The following is a 15,810-nucleotide window of genomic DNA, read 5'->3' as shown; positions in this document are numbered from 1 at the left end:
CTCACCCAAATGTATATATATAGAAAAAATAAATATACTGAAAGTGAATCACATTTTTATTTGGTGTACCCCCGCCAACATTGCGCATACCCGTAACCCAATTTGGGAATACCTGCCTCAGATCTTGCTGAGAAGTTGAACGAAGGAAGTGGGGGAAAATGTATGTCATAAACCAAAGTCAGGCATGGTTTTGTAACAGGTTTGAACTGCTGAGATTGTTGTTCTTGTCAGTCCCAGGTGTGGCTTGTTGTAATTAAGGGCGTGGCCCAAGGTATAAATGCTTGTCTGTTTCATTAGCCTAGTGGTTAGAGCGTTGGGCCAGTAGCTGAATGGTTGCTAGATTGAATCACCGAGCTGACAAGGTAAAAATCTGTTGTTCTGCCCCTGAACAAGGCAGTTAACCCACTGTTCCTAGGCGTCATTGTAAATAAGAATTTGTTCTTAACTGACTTGCCTAGTTAAATAAAAACTCATTCAGGGGATCCTCTTACTAGGTGCTGGTCACCTTGCCTTGGGATGATGGGTGTGGTGATGGTGTTTTTTTTAAACAAAGTAATTTAATATGAGAAATAGGAATTATTGTAAATGTACTGTAGTGCTTTTAGGTGTTGGCGCCCATATTCCACCTAGACCTGCTCTCCTTCTCTCTGGGCACGCCCTCCTTAAGGGTTATTGTCTGTTTTGAGTATATAAACCTAGTTTGTTTGAGAAATCTGATATTGCTATCTGTTGAAGTCTCTTGTAGGACAGTTTTATGGAGCTGATGATGTATGTCAATGATGTAGGCCTACGGAGATTGTGCCTTTTATGCTGAGAATTCAAATAAATAGTTATTGCATCCTGGCATTGTCTGATTCCCATGCTCCACTCCATAATGCAAATTACCTGTTATGTTTAGCTTAGTCTTGAGTACCTCACCTCGCGTATAAAAAAGGTGGTGTAGTACGGCAACAGGAAATTGATATTTATGTGTAAATCCCCCACGTTATATTTCGTGTAGTCGGCAGGATCAGGGACCGTAGCATGGGGAAATGTTAAGTGTTTATTTATTTGGCAAGGGATCGTGTTAGTATATGTTTTTGGTGCATGTAGTTTTAGTATGCAGCCCTGGTTGGCCTTGGTTTTGGTGGAGCCTCTGAAGCCTGGTATATACAGCTGTGCGCTGTATGTTTGAGTGAGTGGGACGGAGGTGCCCTGAGGCCCTGTTGTGGCCACAATGGCTGTGCCTTCCGCTGCTGCATCGGTGCGTGACCTGGCGGCTGGGTGAGTATGTGAGGTTTGCAGTGTCACTTCCATGAGGGAAGTCGGCGGGTATGTGCTGAGAAGAGTGCACATCCCTGGCACCAAGCTTATGGCTGTCTCGGTGATGGTGAATCATGGCTTGTAGAGGAGCTGGGTTCAGTTGCTCTGGTGTTTGTTCGGCTGAGGGGTGGAGGACTTCAAAAGGCAGCACAGCCCAGTCCAGGGTCCTTGCCATGAGTCATGAGAAACGTGTAAAAAGCCCAGTCACTACACCCAAAAGGGGAGGGGCTGCAATGCGCCCTGGTGTCACGACTCCGACCGAAGGTGACTCCCCTTCCCGTTCGGGTGGCGGTCGCCGGCCTACTAGCTGCCACTGACTCTTTTTCCTCCCCCTCCTTATGTGTTTATTTGTTACACCTGTGTTGAGGTGATTATAATTAGTTGGGCTTTATTAGTCAGCCAGCCCGTACGTTTCTTTGTGCGTGATTGATCAGTTGTGCCTTGGTATCGGGAGTAGACGAACGTATTGTTTATTTCGTTCGTAGTGTGTATTTGGACTGGTTTTTTGTCCCCCGTGTATGGGGTATTTGTTTGTACACCCAGTGTTTTCGTGGGGACATTGTTTACCGTGTGTGCATTAAAAGCACTATATTGAACTCTCTGTTGTTCCTGCGCCTGACTTCACGCCCCCGACACCCAGAGCGTTACACCTGGCCAGTGCCATGAGTGTACCCGTGTGAATTGTTCTGTGAGCATGTATGTAGTTGACGGGAAGCTCCAGGTATGTGGCAACTGATTTAATTGCACCAAAAATACTGAACAAAAATATAAACACAATTTCAAAGATTTTACTGAGTTACAGTTCATGTAAGGAAATCAGTCAATTGAAATAAATTCACTAGGCCCTAATCGATGGATTTTACATGATTGGGCAGGGGCGCAGCCATGGGTGGGCCTGGGAGGGCATACAGTAGGTCCACCCACTGGGAGCCATGTCCAGCCAATCAGAATTAGTTTTTCCTCACAAAAGGGCTTTATTACAGACAGAAATACTACACTATGGCTGTGAGGCCGATTGGATGTACAGACAAATTCTATATAACAACATTGGAGGTGGCTTATGGTAGAGAAATGAACATTCAGATAGCTGGCCACAACTCTGATGGACATTCCTGCAGTCTGCATGCCAACTGCACGCTCCCTCAAAGCTTGAGATATCTGTGGCATTGTGTTGTGTGGCAAACCTGCAGATTTTAGACTGGCTTTTTATTGTCCCCAGCACAAGGTGAACCTGTGTAATGATCATGCTGTTCAATCAGATTCTTGATATGCCACACCTGTCAGGTGGATGGATTATTTTGGCAAAGGAGAAATGCTCACTAACAGGGATGTAAACACATTTGTCCCAAACATTTGAGAGAAATAAGCTTTTTGTGCGAATGGAACATTTCTGGGATATTTTATTTCAGCTCATGAAACAAGGGACCTTGTTGACATGTTGCGTTTATATTTTTGTTCAGTACATTATAATGTATTGTCACATTATTGTATGGAGAAAGAAAACACTGAACACTGATAAATTGATGAATTTTAGAGGTGATTAAAAACTATGAATGAGACATTTGTGCAGTGTGACTGTATCCAAGTTCCTATGTTGCAGAATGGTCAGCTATGGTGACGGTCCCCTGGTAAAACCTGATGTGGCAGTGTGAGAACCAGTGAAGAAGCCAGGCTTCCCCCCAAAAATGTACAAATAAAAAAAAGATTAAAATATATCTTTCGTCTTTCTGTGTTTCTGTGTTTCATCATTATCTTTCAATTCGCAAGATGCTGAATGTATCTCACAGGAGAAAGCATCCAAGCGAACAAAACAGCGCCCCTCTGTCTCTCTACTTGTAGGACATCTACAATGCATTCGGAAAGTATTCAAACCCCTTGACTTTTCCAAATTTTTTGATACATTACAGCCTTATTCTAAAATATATTAAATTGTTTTTCCTCATCAATCTACACACAATACCCCATAAAAACACGTTTTTATAAATGTTTGCAAATTAAAAACAAAAAAATACTGAAATATAACATTTATGTAACTATTCAGACTTTTTACTCAGTACTTTGTTGAAGCACATGTGGCAGCGATTACAGCCTCTAGTCTTCTTGGGTATGATGCTACAAGCTTGGCACACCTGTATTTGGAGTTTCTCCCCTTCTCTTCAGATCCTCTCAAGCTCTGTCAGGTTGGATGGGGAGCTTCGCTGAACAGCTGTTTTCAGGTCTCTCCAGAGATGTTCGATCGGGTTCATGTCCGGGCTCTGGCTAGTCCACTCAAGGACATTCAGAGACTTGTCCCGAAGCCACTCCTGCGTTGTCTTGAATGTGTACTTAGAGTCATTGTCCTGTTGGAAGGTGAACCTTCGCCCCAGTCTGAGGTCCTGAGTGCTCTGGACCAGGTTTTCATCAAGGATCTCTCTGTACTTTGTTTCGTACATCTTTCCCTCGATCCTGACTAGTCTCCCAGTCCCTGCCACTGAAACATCCCGACAGCATGATGCTGCCTCCACCATGCGTCACTGTAGGGATGGTGCCAGGTTTCCTCCAGACGTGAAGCTTATGGTTCAGGCCAAACAGTTCCATCTTGGTTTCATCAGACCAGAGAATCTCATGTTCTGAGAGTCTTTAGGCGCTCTCGTGTGCATTTTAATGAGAATTGGCTTCCGTCTGGCCACTCTACCATAAAGGCCTGATTGGTGGAGTGCTGCAGAGAAGGTTGTTCTTCTGGAAGGTTCTCCCATCTCCACAGAGGAACTCTGGAGTTCTGTCAGTGACCATCGGGTTCTTGGTCACCTCCCTGACCAAGGCCCTTCTCCCCCGATTGCTCAGTTTGGCCGGGCGGTCAGCTCTAGGAAGAGTCTCCATGGTTCCAAACTTCTTCCATTTAAGAATGATGGAGGCCACTGTGTTTTTGGGGACCTTCAATGCTTCATAAATGTTTTGGTACCCTTCCCCAGATCTGTACCTCGACACAATCCTGTCTCGGAGCTCTACGGACAATTCCTTCGACCTCATGACTTGGTTTTTGGTGACATGCACTGTCAACTGTGGAACCTTATATAGATAGACAGGTGTGGGTCTTAACAAATCTTGTCCAATCAATTGAATTTACCACATGTCGACTCCAATCAAGATGTAGAAACATCTCAAGGATGATCACTTGAAACAGGATGCACCTGAGCTCAATTTCGAGTCTCATGGCAAAGGCTCTGAATACTTATGTAAATGGGGATATTTCTGTTTTTAAATTGTTATAAATGTGCAAAAAAAGTCTACAAACCTGTTTTCACTTTGTCAGTATGGGGTATTATGTGTAGATTGAGGGTAAAAAATTATTGAATCAATTTTAGAATAAGGCTGTAACGTAGAGAAATGAACATTCAGATAGCTGGCCACAACTGTGTTGTGGAAAAGGTCAAGGGGTCTGAATACTTTCCGAAGGCACCGTATCTGATGCTGTCTGGTCTAAATGAGTTTGACATTGGTGCCGCTCATAAGGGAAGGGGAAGCCAGCAAGCAATTGGCCTACCTTGACAAAAAAAGTTTAAAAAATTAAGTGTTGAGCTAAATTGAGCAAGCTCAACTCTGAATGGTCCTGACACACCAAAGAAAAGTGTGAAGAGAAACCAGCTTGTATTTTGGAGTCACTCCTATCAAATCGCATTTAGAGCATACAGTACATCATTAACACAAACAACTTCAATTGTTACATCCCATTGTGTTGTCCTCCGGTGGCTAGCTAAAATTTCCCCTTTCCTAAATTAGCCATGGATGGAGCTAAGGATTTGGACTTGTGGTTTTACTTAATTCTCTGTACTGCCCAATGATTATAATGGCGATTCTGATCCAACCATTAATTCATACAGTGTTGTGCCCCTGGCCGGAGAGTATGGAAGCTCAATATGTAGCTAGATGTAACGTTAACGATGTAATGTTAACTAGCTAACGTTGCCCATGAATGGAAGTTAGGCTAGCGAGCAAGCATTTTATCCAAGTAGCATAAGACAAAAAGTGTGTACTGTTTCGTCAACATGAAAGAGAGAAGGATGGCATTGGCATTTCTCTACAAGTAGGTTCAACATGTTTTTCTACTTGCACAAATGCGCATGCACACACACTCACACAGACAAAAACAAGAACCATGGACAGCCACATCACATTTAGCTTACGTTGATTGGACTAAATTGTTTTTGGTATCCTTTATTTGTCACTGTATTAGACTATGCAGAGGTGATTTGAAGTTGAAATGGTACTGGAATAGTGGAGGCTGTGGTAACTCTCTGTGGTTCTAAATCAATAGTTGTTTAGTGGTCTGAAAACACTGTCAGAAACACTAACTTGCTTGACATGCTGTAGGTTATGTAATTGTCTGTTACATGCTATATGTTTTCTGGACTTCCCTGGACAGGGGTTGCTATCCGGTTTTGTGATAAAACACAGGTGTGGTTGAATTTATTCCACCACTGTCTCTTCTTGTCTCAGCAAATATATCACGGTCGCAAGGCATATGAATTAACAGGTTATAGAGCAAACAACGCAATGATCACAACATATAGGCTGTAATTTGGCTTTGTTTTTTGGGGAGGGGGGTTGGCTTCCCCAGCGATTTAAAAAAAATAAAAATAATAATAATAATAATAATAATAATTTAAAAAAAGTATTTTTAAATATATTTTATTTATTAAAAAATCTCCCACGCACCGCTACTGTGTGCATTGCGTGTTTAGTCTTACTTATTTTGCCAAGAACTTTTACCTTTTTAAAAATTGTGTGCCATTGCATGGTTTGTGCGCAGTGGTTTGATTTATTTTCTGTCAAGTGTGGACACATTGAAATTAGGGGGGAAAGTAACTGGGTAGAACCGTCAATCTACTTTGAACGCATGTATGTGATTGTTAATGAGGGTGTGGCCTTTTTATAAAATACTTCCTGTTTGTAACACTTAAGTATGACAAATATGAATTATTGTAAATGTGTTGTTTTTAGGGATTAGTGCCCGTATTCCACCTAGACCTGCTCTCCTTCTCCCTGGGCACGCCCTCCGTGAGTGTTGCGAAACATTATTGTCTGTTTGAGTATGTATGAGTAAACCTAATGATGTTTGTAAGAAAGCTGATACTGCTATCTGTTGAAGTCTGTCTTGTAGGACAGTAGGATGGCGCTCCTGGAACTGAAGATGATGTAGGCCTGGAACTGAAGATGATGTAGGCCTGGAACTGAAGATGATGTAGGCCTGGAACTGAAAATAAATTGTTCTTGCCTCCTGATATTGTTGTCTGATTCCCATGCTCCACTCCTTGACGCAAAGAACCCGTTATGTTTAGCTTAGTCCCTTTAGGACCTCACCTCGCGTATTTGATTTGATTAGGATTTCCCATAGCCGACGCCAATGGCGACAGCTAGTCTTAGTGGGTCCGACACATATTGAAAAAGACATTACAGACAAAATACTTTACAATTTACATACATGTAAAAACCTTTACATGTAGTGTGCATGTGTTTGCATCTATCAGTTACACATGTATGTCAGTACATGCACACAAAGTAGGTCACATGGGGAGAGGCGTTGAGTTGCTTTGTTAAAAAAAAATCTGTTTTGCTGTTCACTTGCGTTGTTCTTTTGTTGTTACTATGAGATGGAAGGGAGCTCCTGCAATCATGGCTCTGTATAATACTGTACGTTCCCTTGAATTTGTTCTGGACCTGGGGATTGTGAAAAGACCCCTGGTGGCATGTGGGGAAAGTGTGTCAGTGCTGTGTATGACTATGCAAACAATTTGGAATTTCCAATGCATTAATGTTTCATATTAAAATAAGTGATGCAGTCTTTCCTCAACTTAGCCAAGAAAGACTGGCGTGCATATTGTTGATATTAGCCCTCTGTTTACAATGAAGAGCAAAACCTGCCGCTCTGTTCTGGGCCAACTGCAGCTTAACTAGGTCCTTTGCAGCACTTGACCATATGACTGGACAATAATCAAGATAAGATAAAACTAGAGCCTGCAGGACTTGCTTTGTGGAGTGTGGTGTCAGAAAAGCAGAGCATCTCTTTATCACGGACAGACATCTTTACAACCATTGAATCAATATGTGTTGACCATGACAGTCTACAATTGAAGGTAACACCACATAATTTAGTCTCCTCAACTTGCTCAACAGCCTCACCATTCATTACCAGATTTAGCTGAGGTTTAGAATTTAGGGAATGTACCAAATTCCATGCTCTCGAGATGTTCAGGACCAATTTATTACTGGCCACTCATTCTAAAACTGACTGTGATTCTTTGTTTAGGGTTGCAGTGATTTAACTAGCTGTGGTTGCTGATGTGTATAGGGTTGACTCATCAGTATACACGAACACACAAGCTTTGTTTAATGCCAGTGGCAGGTAATTGGTAAAAATTTAAAGCAGTAGAGGGCCAAGAGAGCTGCCCTGCGATACACCACACTTTACATGTAAAATAGAGAAGCTTCCATTAAAGAAAACCCTTTGTGTTCTGTTAGATACTGTATAAATATCTGAATCCACAATACGGCAGAAGCTGAAAAGCCATAAATCAGGTTATGGTCCATAATATCAAGGCTGCATTGAAATCTAACAGTACAGCTCCCACAATGTTATACATTTATTTTAACCAATCATCAGTCATTTGTGTCAGTGCAGTACATGTTGAGTGCCCTTCTCTATAAGCATGTTGAAAGTCTTAATTTGTTGCTAGAGAGAAATACCATTGTATTTGGTCAACAAAAAAAATCCAACAGTTTGCTAAGAGCTTGCAGCAAGCTGATAGGTCAGCTGTTAGAACCAGTAAAGTCCGCTTTATCATTCTTGGGTAGTGGAATGACTTTGGCTTTCCTCCAGGCCCGAGGACAAACACTTTCCTCTAGCTTAGATTAAAGATATGACATATAGGAGTGGCTACAGAGTCCGCTACCATCCTCAGTAGCTTTCCATTTAAGTTGTCAATGCCAGGAGGTTTGTCATTATTGATTAACAATAATATTTCCACCTCTCCCACACTAACGTTAAAAAATTCAAAGTTACAATGCCTTACTTTCATTATTCATTTTTTTATGCTGGTGTACGATGGCTCACTTTTCAAAGTTTGCCCACTTTGCCAATGAAGTAATCATTAAAATAATTGGCATCATTAAATAGTTTTGTGATGAATAAGCCATCTGATTCCATAAAAGATGGAGTTTAATTTATCAGGTATCAAGGTAAGATGTAGAAGTAACTATGTTCATTACAGCAACAGGGGCAAATGTACCAGACGGCAGTCAGGGTCAGGGGCAGGCAGAGTGGTCAGGTGGGTGGGTACAGGGTCAGGACAGGCAAGGGTTAAAAACCAGGAGGACGAGAAAAAAGAGACTGGGGGAAAGCAGGAGCTGACACAAATGCTGGTTGGCATGACGAACTGGCAACAGACAAACAGAAAACAAAGGTATAAATACACAGAAGATAATGGGGAAGATTAGGGGGAGACAATCAAAGACAGGTGAAACAGATCAGGGTGTGACAGTACCCCCCCCCACCCCGGTTGACCAAGGGCATACCTGGTTGACCGGGGTGGAGGTCGGCGATGGGGACCCATCATCTCTCCTCCAGGCCATAACCCTCCCACTCAACCAGGTACTAGAAACCACTGCCCTGTGGTCGAACCATCAGGAGGCGTCTCACCGTGTACATCGGATGGCCATCGATGACATGGGAAGGAGGGATGGGCCTGAAAATAGAAGACAAAGGGCTATGAGACACGGGCTTAATTCTAGACACATGGAATGTAGGATGAATACGAAGGGTACGGGGCAACAGAAGGCGGACATCAGAGGGGCTAATGATCTTGGAGATGGGGAAAGGGCTGATAAACTGGGGGCACAGTTTTTCGAGACTCCAACCGAAGGGGCAGATCCCAGGTGGACAGCCATACGTTCTGCCCGAGACGATACCAGGGAGCCGGGGTCCGATGGCGATCCGCTTGTCGCCCATACCTCCAGGTACGACGACAGCGGCGGACAAACATCTGTGCAGAAGGTATGTCAACCTCCTATTCCCGCTCAGGGAAGAGCAGGGGCTGATACCTCAGGGAACACTCAAAGGGAAATAGGCCCGTGGCAGAGTAGTAGGGAAGGGTGTTGCGGGCATGTTAGACCCATACAAGCTGCTGGCTCCAGGTGGTGGGGTAGGAGGAGATCAGGCAGTGCAGGGAAGTTTCGAGGTCCTGATTGGCTCGCTCCGACTGGTCGTTGGACTTGAGGTGGAACCCGGAGGACAGGCTGGCCGACGACCCAATGAGGGTTGTAGGAGCGAACCATTAAGGAGAGCTGAGCATTACATATAAATAGGTCTAGTTGCCAGGCTGAAGTAGCAAGGACATGCACATTAAGAGAAGATGACACCCAGGTCATATGACACCCAGGCTATACTCTATTTTTGAAAGAGTACATTAACCAAGGCCATATGTACATTTATGACAGCTGGACGTACTATGGTCAGCAGTATACAGGAAGAAAGATGGAAGCAAGATAACTGATGACTAACATGTAAAACATAAGCATGCAATGCATACATTATTTTTAGAACATGAAAAGGGTTCTGTCATCGTTATAATCTAACCAAAAGCAGATATGAGCGTTAGTGGGCGTGAACAAGCAAGCTCTGAGATGAAAAGATAATGATGGAGAAAGGTCAAGGGAAGCTATTTTCATATAGAGGGAGGGGACTCTATACGTTATGCAAAGACAGAATCCTATAAAGGCAGGACTCTGTAATATGAGAATTTAGTCTCTTTCCATGGAGGGGCTCGGCGCTGTTATAGGGTCCTTCCATGGAGGGGCTCATTTTTGCTACTTTGTATTAAAGTCTATATTGAATTCACAAGTTCTTGTAAGAGTGTTATATTTCTGAGACGATTCTCCACGACAGGGTGCAGAACACCTTCCAGAAATGGGGACGAGAACTGAGGACCCTGGTTGGAGACCATGTCCACGGGCAGTCCATGGACCCGGAAGACGTGCTGCACCATAAGCTGGGCCCTCTCTTTGGCAGAGGGTAGTTTGGCGAGAGGAATGAAGTGGGCGGCTTTGGAAAACCAATCCACCACGGTCAGGATGGCAGTGTTGCCATCAGACGGAGGAAGACCCGTGACAAAGTCCAGGGAGATGTGAGACCAGGGATGGTGGGGGACAGGCAGAGGTTGGAGGAGACCAGCCGGAGGAATCTTGTTCTGTGCACACACCATGCAAGCGGTGACGAATGCGGACACGTCAGGAACCATAGTAGGCCACCAAAAGTGCTGTTGCCAAAAGGCCAGGGTCCGGGTGGCAGGCAAGCCTGGAGGAGTGGGCCCACTCCAGGACCTTGGAGCTGACGGCGTCAGGAACAAACATCCGGTTATCAGGGCCCCCACCAGGGTTCGGCTGAGAACGCTGCACCTCACGGACCTGCTTCCTTATTCCCCAGCTGAGTGCCGTCACCAGGCATGAAGTGGGAAGGATGGTCTCGGGTTCCGGGGTAGTAGTCGTGGGGCTATAGCGGCGGGACAGTGCATCCGGCTTGACATTCTTGGATCCTGACCGGTATGAGAGGGAGAAGTTGAACCGTGAGAACAACAGGGCCCATCTGGCTTGCCTAGAGTTGAGGCGCTTGGCGGTGCGGAGATACTCCAGGTTCTTGTGGTCAGTCCACACGATTAACAGATGTTCCGCCCCCTCCAGCCAGTGCCTCCATTACTCCAACGCCATCTTCACTGTGAGAAGCTCACGATTCCCCACATCATAGTTCCTGTCCGTGGCATTGAGGCGAGGGGGGAAGAAGGTGCAGGGATGTAGCTTGAAGTCAAGGGCAGAACGCTGGGACAGGACAGCCCCCACTCCGACATCCGAAGCATCTGCCTCCACCACGAACTGACGAGATGGGTCAGGATGAACCAGGATGGGAACTGTGGTGAAGTGATGTTTGAGGTCCCGGAACACCCGGTCAGCAGCTGGAGACCACGTGAACGGAACCTTGGGCGAGGTGAGTGCTGACAGGGGGGAAGCCAGGGTGCTATAACCCAGGATAAAGCGGCGATAGAAGTTGGCGAACCCCAGGAAATGTTGCAGCTGCACCCTGGACGCTCTCACCTTCCCGAGATCCATCTAGACACTCCCAGCAGATAGGATGTAACCCAGAAAGGGGATGGTGGGGCGATGGAACTCCCACTTCTCTGCCTTCACAAACAGCTGATTCTCCAGAAGGTGTTTAAGGACCTGCCGGACGTGGAGCACGTGTTCTTGAGGGGAGCGGGAGAAGATGAGGATTTCATCAATGTAGTCGAAGACGAACCGGTTCAACATGCCACGGAGGACATCACTCACCAGAGCCTGGAACACAGCAGGGGCATTGGTGAGGCCAAAGGGCATGACCAGATGCTCGTAGTGGCCACTTGCTGTGTTGAAGACACTTGCTGTGTCTTCCACTTGTCCCCATCTCGTATCGGCACCATGTGGTAGGCATTCCATAAATCCAGCTTGGAAAACACAGTGGCCCCCTGGAGCGCCTCGAAGGCCGAGGAGATGAGTGGTAGCGGGTAACGGTTCTTAACCGTAATGTCATTGAGTCCTCGGTAGTCAATGCACGGGCACAGGGTCTTGTCCTTTTTTTCCCACAATGAAGATCCCTGTGCCGGCGGGAGAGGAAGACGGACGGATGAATCCAGCAGCTAGGGAGTCCCCAATGTAGGTACCATAGCCCTGGTCTCCGGTCCCGACAGAGAGTACAGACGTCCCCGGGGCGGCGTGGTGCTAGGGAGAAAGTCAATCTCACAGTCATAGGGTCAGTGCGGTGGAAGCGACGTGGCCCGGGCCTTGCTGAACACCTCCCGGAGGTCCTGGAATTCCGCGGGAATGGCGGAGAGGTCCGGGGCATGATCAGGGTGTTCAGAATAGGTCTTTCTGCCTATAATTTGATTTAAAGTACTCAAGTGTTTTTCAATCATACTTCATGTCATTAATCTTGGCTTCATAATACAGTTTCTTCTTTTTGTTGAGTTTAGTCACATAATTTCTTAATTTGCAGTAAGTCAGTCAGATGTGCAGCCAGACTTATAAGCCACTCCTTTATTCCCAACTCTTTCAACCTTACAGTTTTTCAATTCCTCATCAGTCCATGGAGTCTTAACAGTTCTAACTGTCAGTTCTTAACAGGTGCATGTTTATCAATAATTGCAAAAAGCAATTTCATAGGTTCTTCAAGTGCAGCGTCTGGATGCTCTTATTAATCACATCAGACCAACAAGTATAAAAAAGGTGGCATAGTACGGCTACAGGAATTAGGTTATTTATTGTTAGATTTCCGACGTTCCAGAATCGTCACATCTTCAATGGGCAGCATGACGGAAACTTAGATGTCAAGAATCAGATGGTTCTTTTCCATCTTTTAACTGTTAAACCGCTGTCACTCCCAGTCTTCTCCTCTTAAATAACCATTTTGTCTTTCCATATGTGTTTAAATTTTGCTCTGCAAATATCTGGGCCAATTTCTTTACCAGATGATTAGCAGATATTTCAACACTCAAGATGGACGACCTGATTTCACAAGACAAAGGAGCTATGAATACTGACTTCATCTTGTTACGCCTGCTTTGGTCCCTATTCAGGTTTGTTTGATATATTTCAAAGCTTTCCCAATTCCAGTCTGTTTGAAGCGTTGCCTCTTGAAAGCATTGAATTCGAGCCGTCCTGTTGTGCTCTTTGCACAAACAAATTACGCCTTTTTCAGATCAAATTAGTTCTGTTGAAAACGATACGCGTCACCTCTACTGTATAGATAGCCAACTAGTGAAAAAATCTCCCAAAAACATTCCACGTTAGTTTTGATGGTTTCCTTTCAAGCTCTCTTCATATCAAAAGAGAAAGAAGAGGGCAGAAGATAGCAGACAAAAGAACCCCAAACGTTGAGGCTTCACTTTCCCTTGAAGATGTTCAAATTAGCGTCTCGGAGGAAAAAAAATCTCAGCGAGCTGTAGCCTGAAATGTCAACACTGCAGTGTTTTTAGGACAAAAGACACTAAGATGAGAGATACCAGTGGCTGGCTTTGGTGTTACTTCAAAGGCTTGACTTTAAGAAAGTGGGCTAACACTGTACTGATATGAAGATCTCTACCTGGCTTCGTGACCCCATCTTTACGTTCTTAAGCCAAGACACAGATCTTGGAACAGTCCTTACCTGCCAGGAGGCAGGGGTTGTGAGGGGAGGCAAGGGGGGGGGGTCATAGGGGCAGGTTTGACGTGTAACCCAGAGGTCGTCTTTGGTCTTCTTCCCTTCTGTAATGGCAGCAGCTCTTTCTTCTCTTATTATGCCCAGAAAAAAGATGGCCTCCTTTCAACTCTACAGTAGCTATAGAAACGGCTGGAGTTTCTCCACTTAATGCGCAGCTGTCAGTGTCTGGCTGGGCTGCTGCTCTGCGGGTTGAAGTCATTAAAACGCAGACACACACAGGACACACATTGACACATTTGCTAACACGGGCTAGATAAACAAGAGCCTGTGTAAGTGTGTGTTTTTTTGGAGGGAGTGGGGTTCCTTTTAATTGGGGTAGCCTACCCACTGGGCACAGACATCAGTTCAACGTGTAGATTTACATGTTTTGCGGGTGATATTTCAACTACAGGATAATGACGTCAGAGTAATCAACATAGACAAACGTTGTATAAAATGTGTTTACTTTGTTCCTTTGAAACGACTTCAGATCTTCAATGTCATATCCATTATCTGGGCAGCATCTCCTACTGGACAGTTGATCTATCTACAGCTGTCCATTTGGTCTCCATCAGGGTTTTAACCAAGCCCAGCTTAGCATTGATGTAAGTCACTGATGACTACCAATGCGCCATCGCGAAAGTTGTTATTGCGAGATCTCGTAGCCCTTTCCTGCAGTCAAATTACCTAGTGGCTTCATGGGTGGAATGTCAATATTTTTTCTAATTTCCTAATTAATAAATTTTTTAAATGTGTTTTTGAAAATCCATGGATTTTTTTGATAAAAAAAATGTTTAACCTTTATTTATCGAGGCAAGTCAGTTAATTACAAATTCTTATTTACAATGACGGCCTACCAAAAGGCAAAAGGTCTCCTGCGCAGATGGGGGCTGGGATTAAAAATGAAAATAAATGTAATAAAAATATAGGACAAAACGCACATCACGACAAGAGAGACAACACAACACTACATAAAGAGAGACCTAAGATGACAACATAGCATGGCAGCAACACATGACAACACAGCATGGTAGCAACACAACATGGTAGCAACACAACATGGCAGCAGCACAACATGGCAGCAGCACAACATGGTAGCAACACAACATGGTAGCAGCACAAAACAGGGTACAAACATTGTTGGGCACAGACAACAGCACAAAGGGCAAGAAGGTAGAGACAACAATACATTTACATTTACATTTAAGTCATTTAGCAGACGCTCTTATCCAGAGCGACTTACAAATTGGTGCATTCACCTTATGATATCCAGTGGAACAACCACTTTACAATAGTGCATCTAACTCTTTTAAGGGGGGGGGGGGGGGGGTTAGAAGGATTACTTTATCCTATCCTAGGTATTCCTTAAAGAGGTGGGGTTTCAGGTGTCTCCGGAAGGTGGTGATTGACTCCGCTGACCTGGCGTCGTGAGGGAGTTTGTTCCACCATTGGGGTGCCAGAGCAGCGAACAGTTTTGACTGGGCTGAGCGGGAACTGTACTTCCTCAGAGGTAGGGAGGCGAGCAGGCCAGAGGTGGATGAACGCAGTGCCCTTGTTTGGGTGTAGGGCCTGATCAGAGCCTGAAGGTACGGAGGTGCCGTTCCCCTCACAGCTCCGTAGGCAAGCACCATGGTCTTGTAGCGGATGCGAGCTTCAACTGGAAGCCACATCACGCAAAGCAGCCACAACTGTCAGTAAGAGTGTCCATGATAGTCTTTCAATGAAGAGATTGAGATAAAACTGTACAGTTTGGGTGTTTCTGTCAAGTGGTTTTGTTATAGTTCAGTATTCTCTGATGTATATAAAGTGTAATATTAGGATGCAAACTCAAAATTCAGTACATTCAGTGGCGATTTTAGCATGTAAATCTTGGTGGGGCAAAAAAAATATATATATGTTGATGCATACCAGCAAAGCCACTACACAGCACAACACTAAACAATACATGAATTGCTCTATAACTTTGACAAACGGTGTCCACAAACTGTTAGGGCCCCAACAGCAGTCCCAACATCTTACCACTGCTACACCTGGCTATCAGCAGAGGCTTGTCTGGCAGAGAAACAGTTCATTTAGCCTCATTTACTGCCTTTAAAAAAACATAGCTATTATGGCTGACTTGCTTAAACAAATGTGGTTTCTACTGGCAATTGAGATGTACAAACTATGGCATAAGGGAACAACGAGCAGATAAGAGGCAATCCATAATTTCGATTAAGACAATAATGAGTGCGCTAGGACGGACATAGTCAATATAACTATTTGTTCAGCAC

At 44.6% G+C, this 15,810-nt stretch overlaps 1 long non-coding RNA gene across 1 annotated transcript; it reads left to right on the top strand.

The window, feature by feature from the left end:
* Nucleotides 1–288: 288 nt before the first annotated feature.
* Nucleotides 289–6,563, top strand: LOC139568710 (uncharacterized). Its single transcript, XR_011673650.1, has 3 exons — nt 289–362; nt 6,283–6,339; nt 6,431–6,563. It is a non-coding gene; the product is annotated as an uncharacterized lncRNA (long non-coding RNA).
* Nucleotides 6,564–15,810: the final 9,247 nt, after the last annotated feature.

Source organism: Salvelinus alpinus, chromosome 2 (assembly GCF_045679555.1).
Source record: "Salvelinus alpinus chromosome 2, SLU_Salpinus.1, whole genome shotgun sequence".
Lineage (NCBI taxonomy): Eukaryota > Metazoa > Chordata > Actinopteri > Salmoniformes > Salmonidae > Salvelinus > Salvelinus alpinus.
This window is presented reverse-complemented; position numbering and strand designations above follow the sequence as displayed.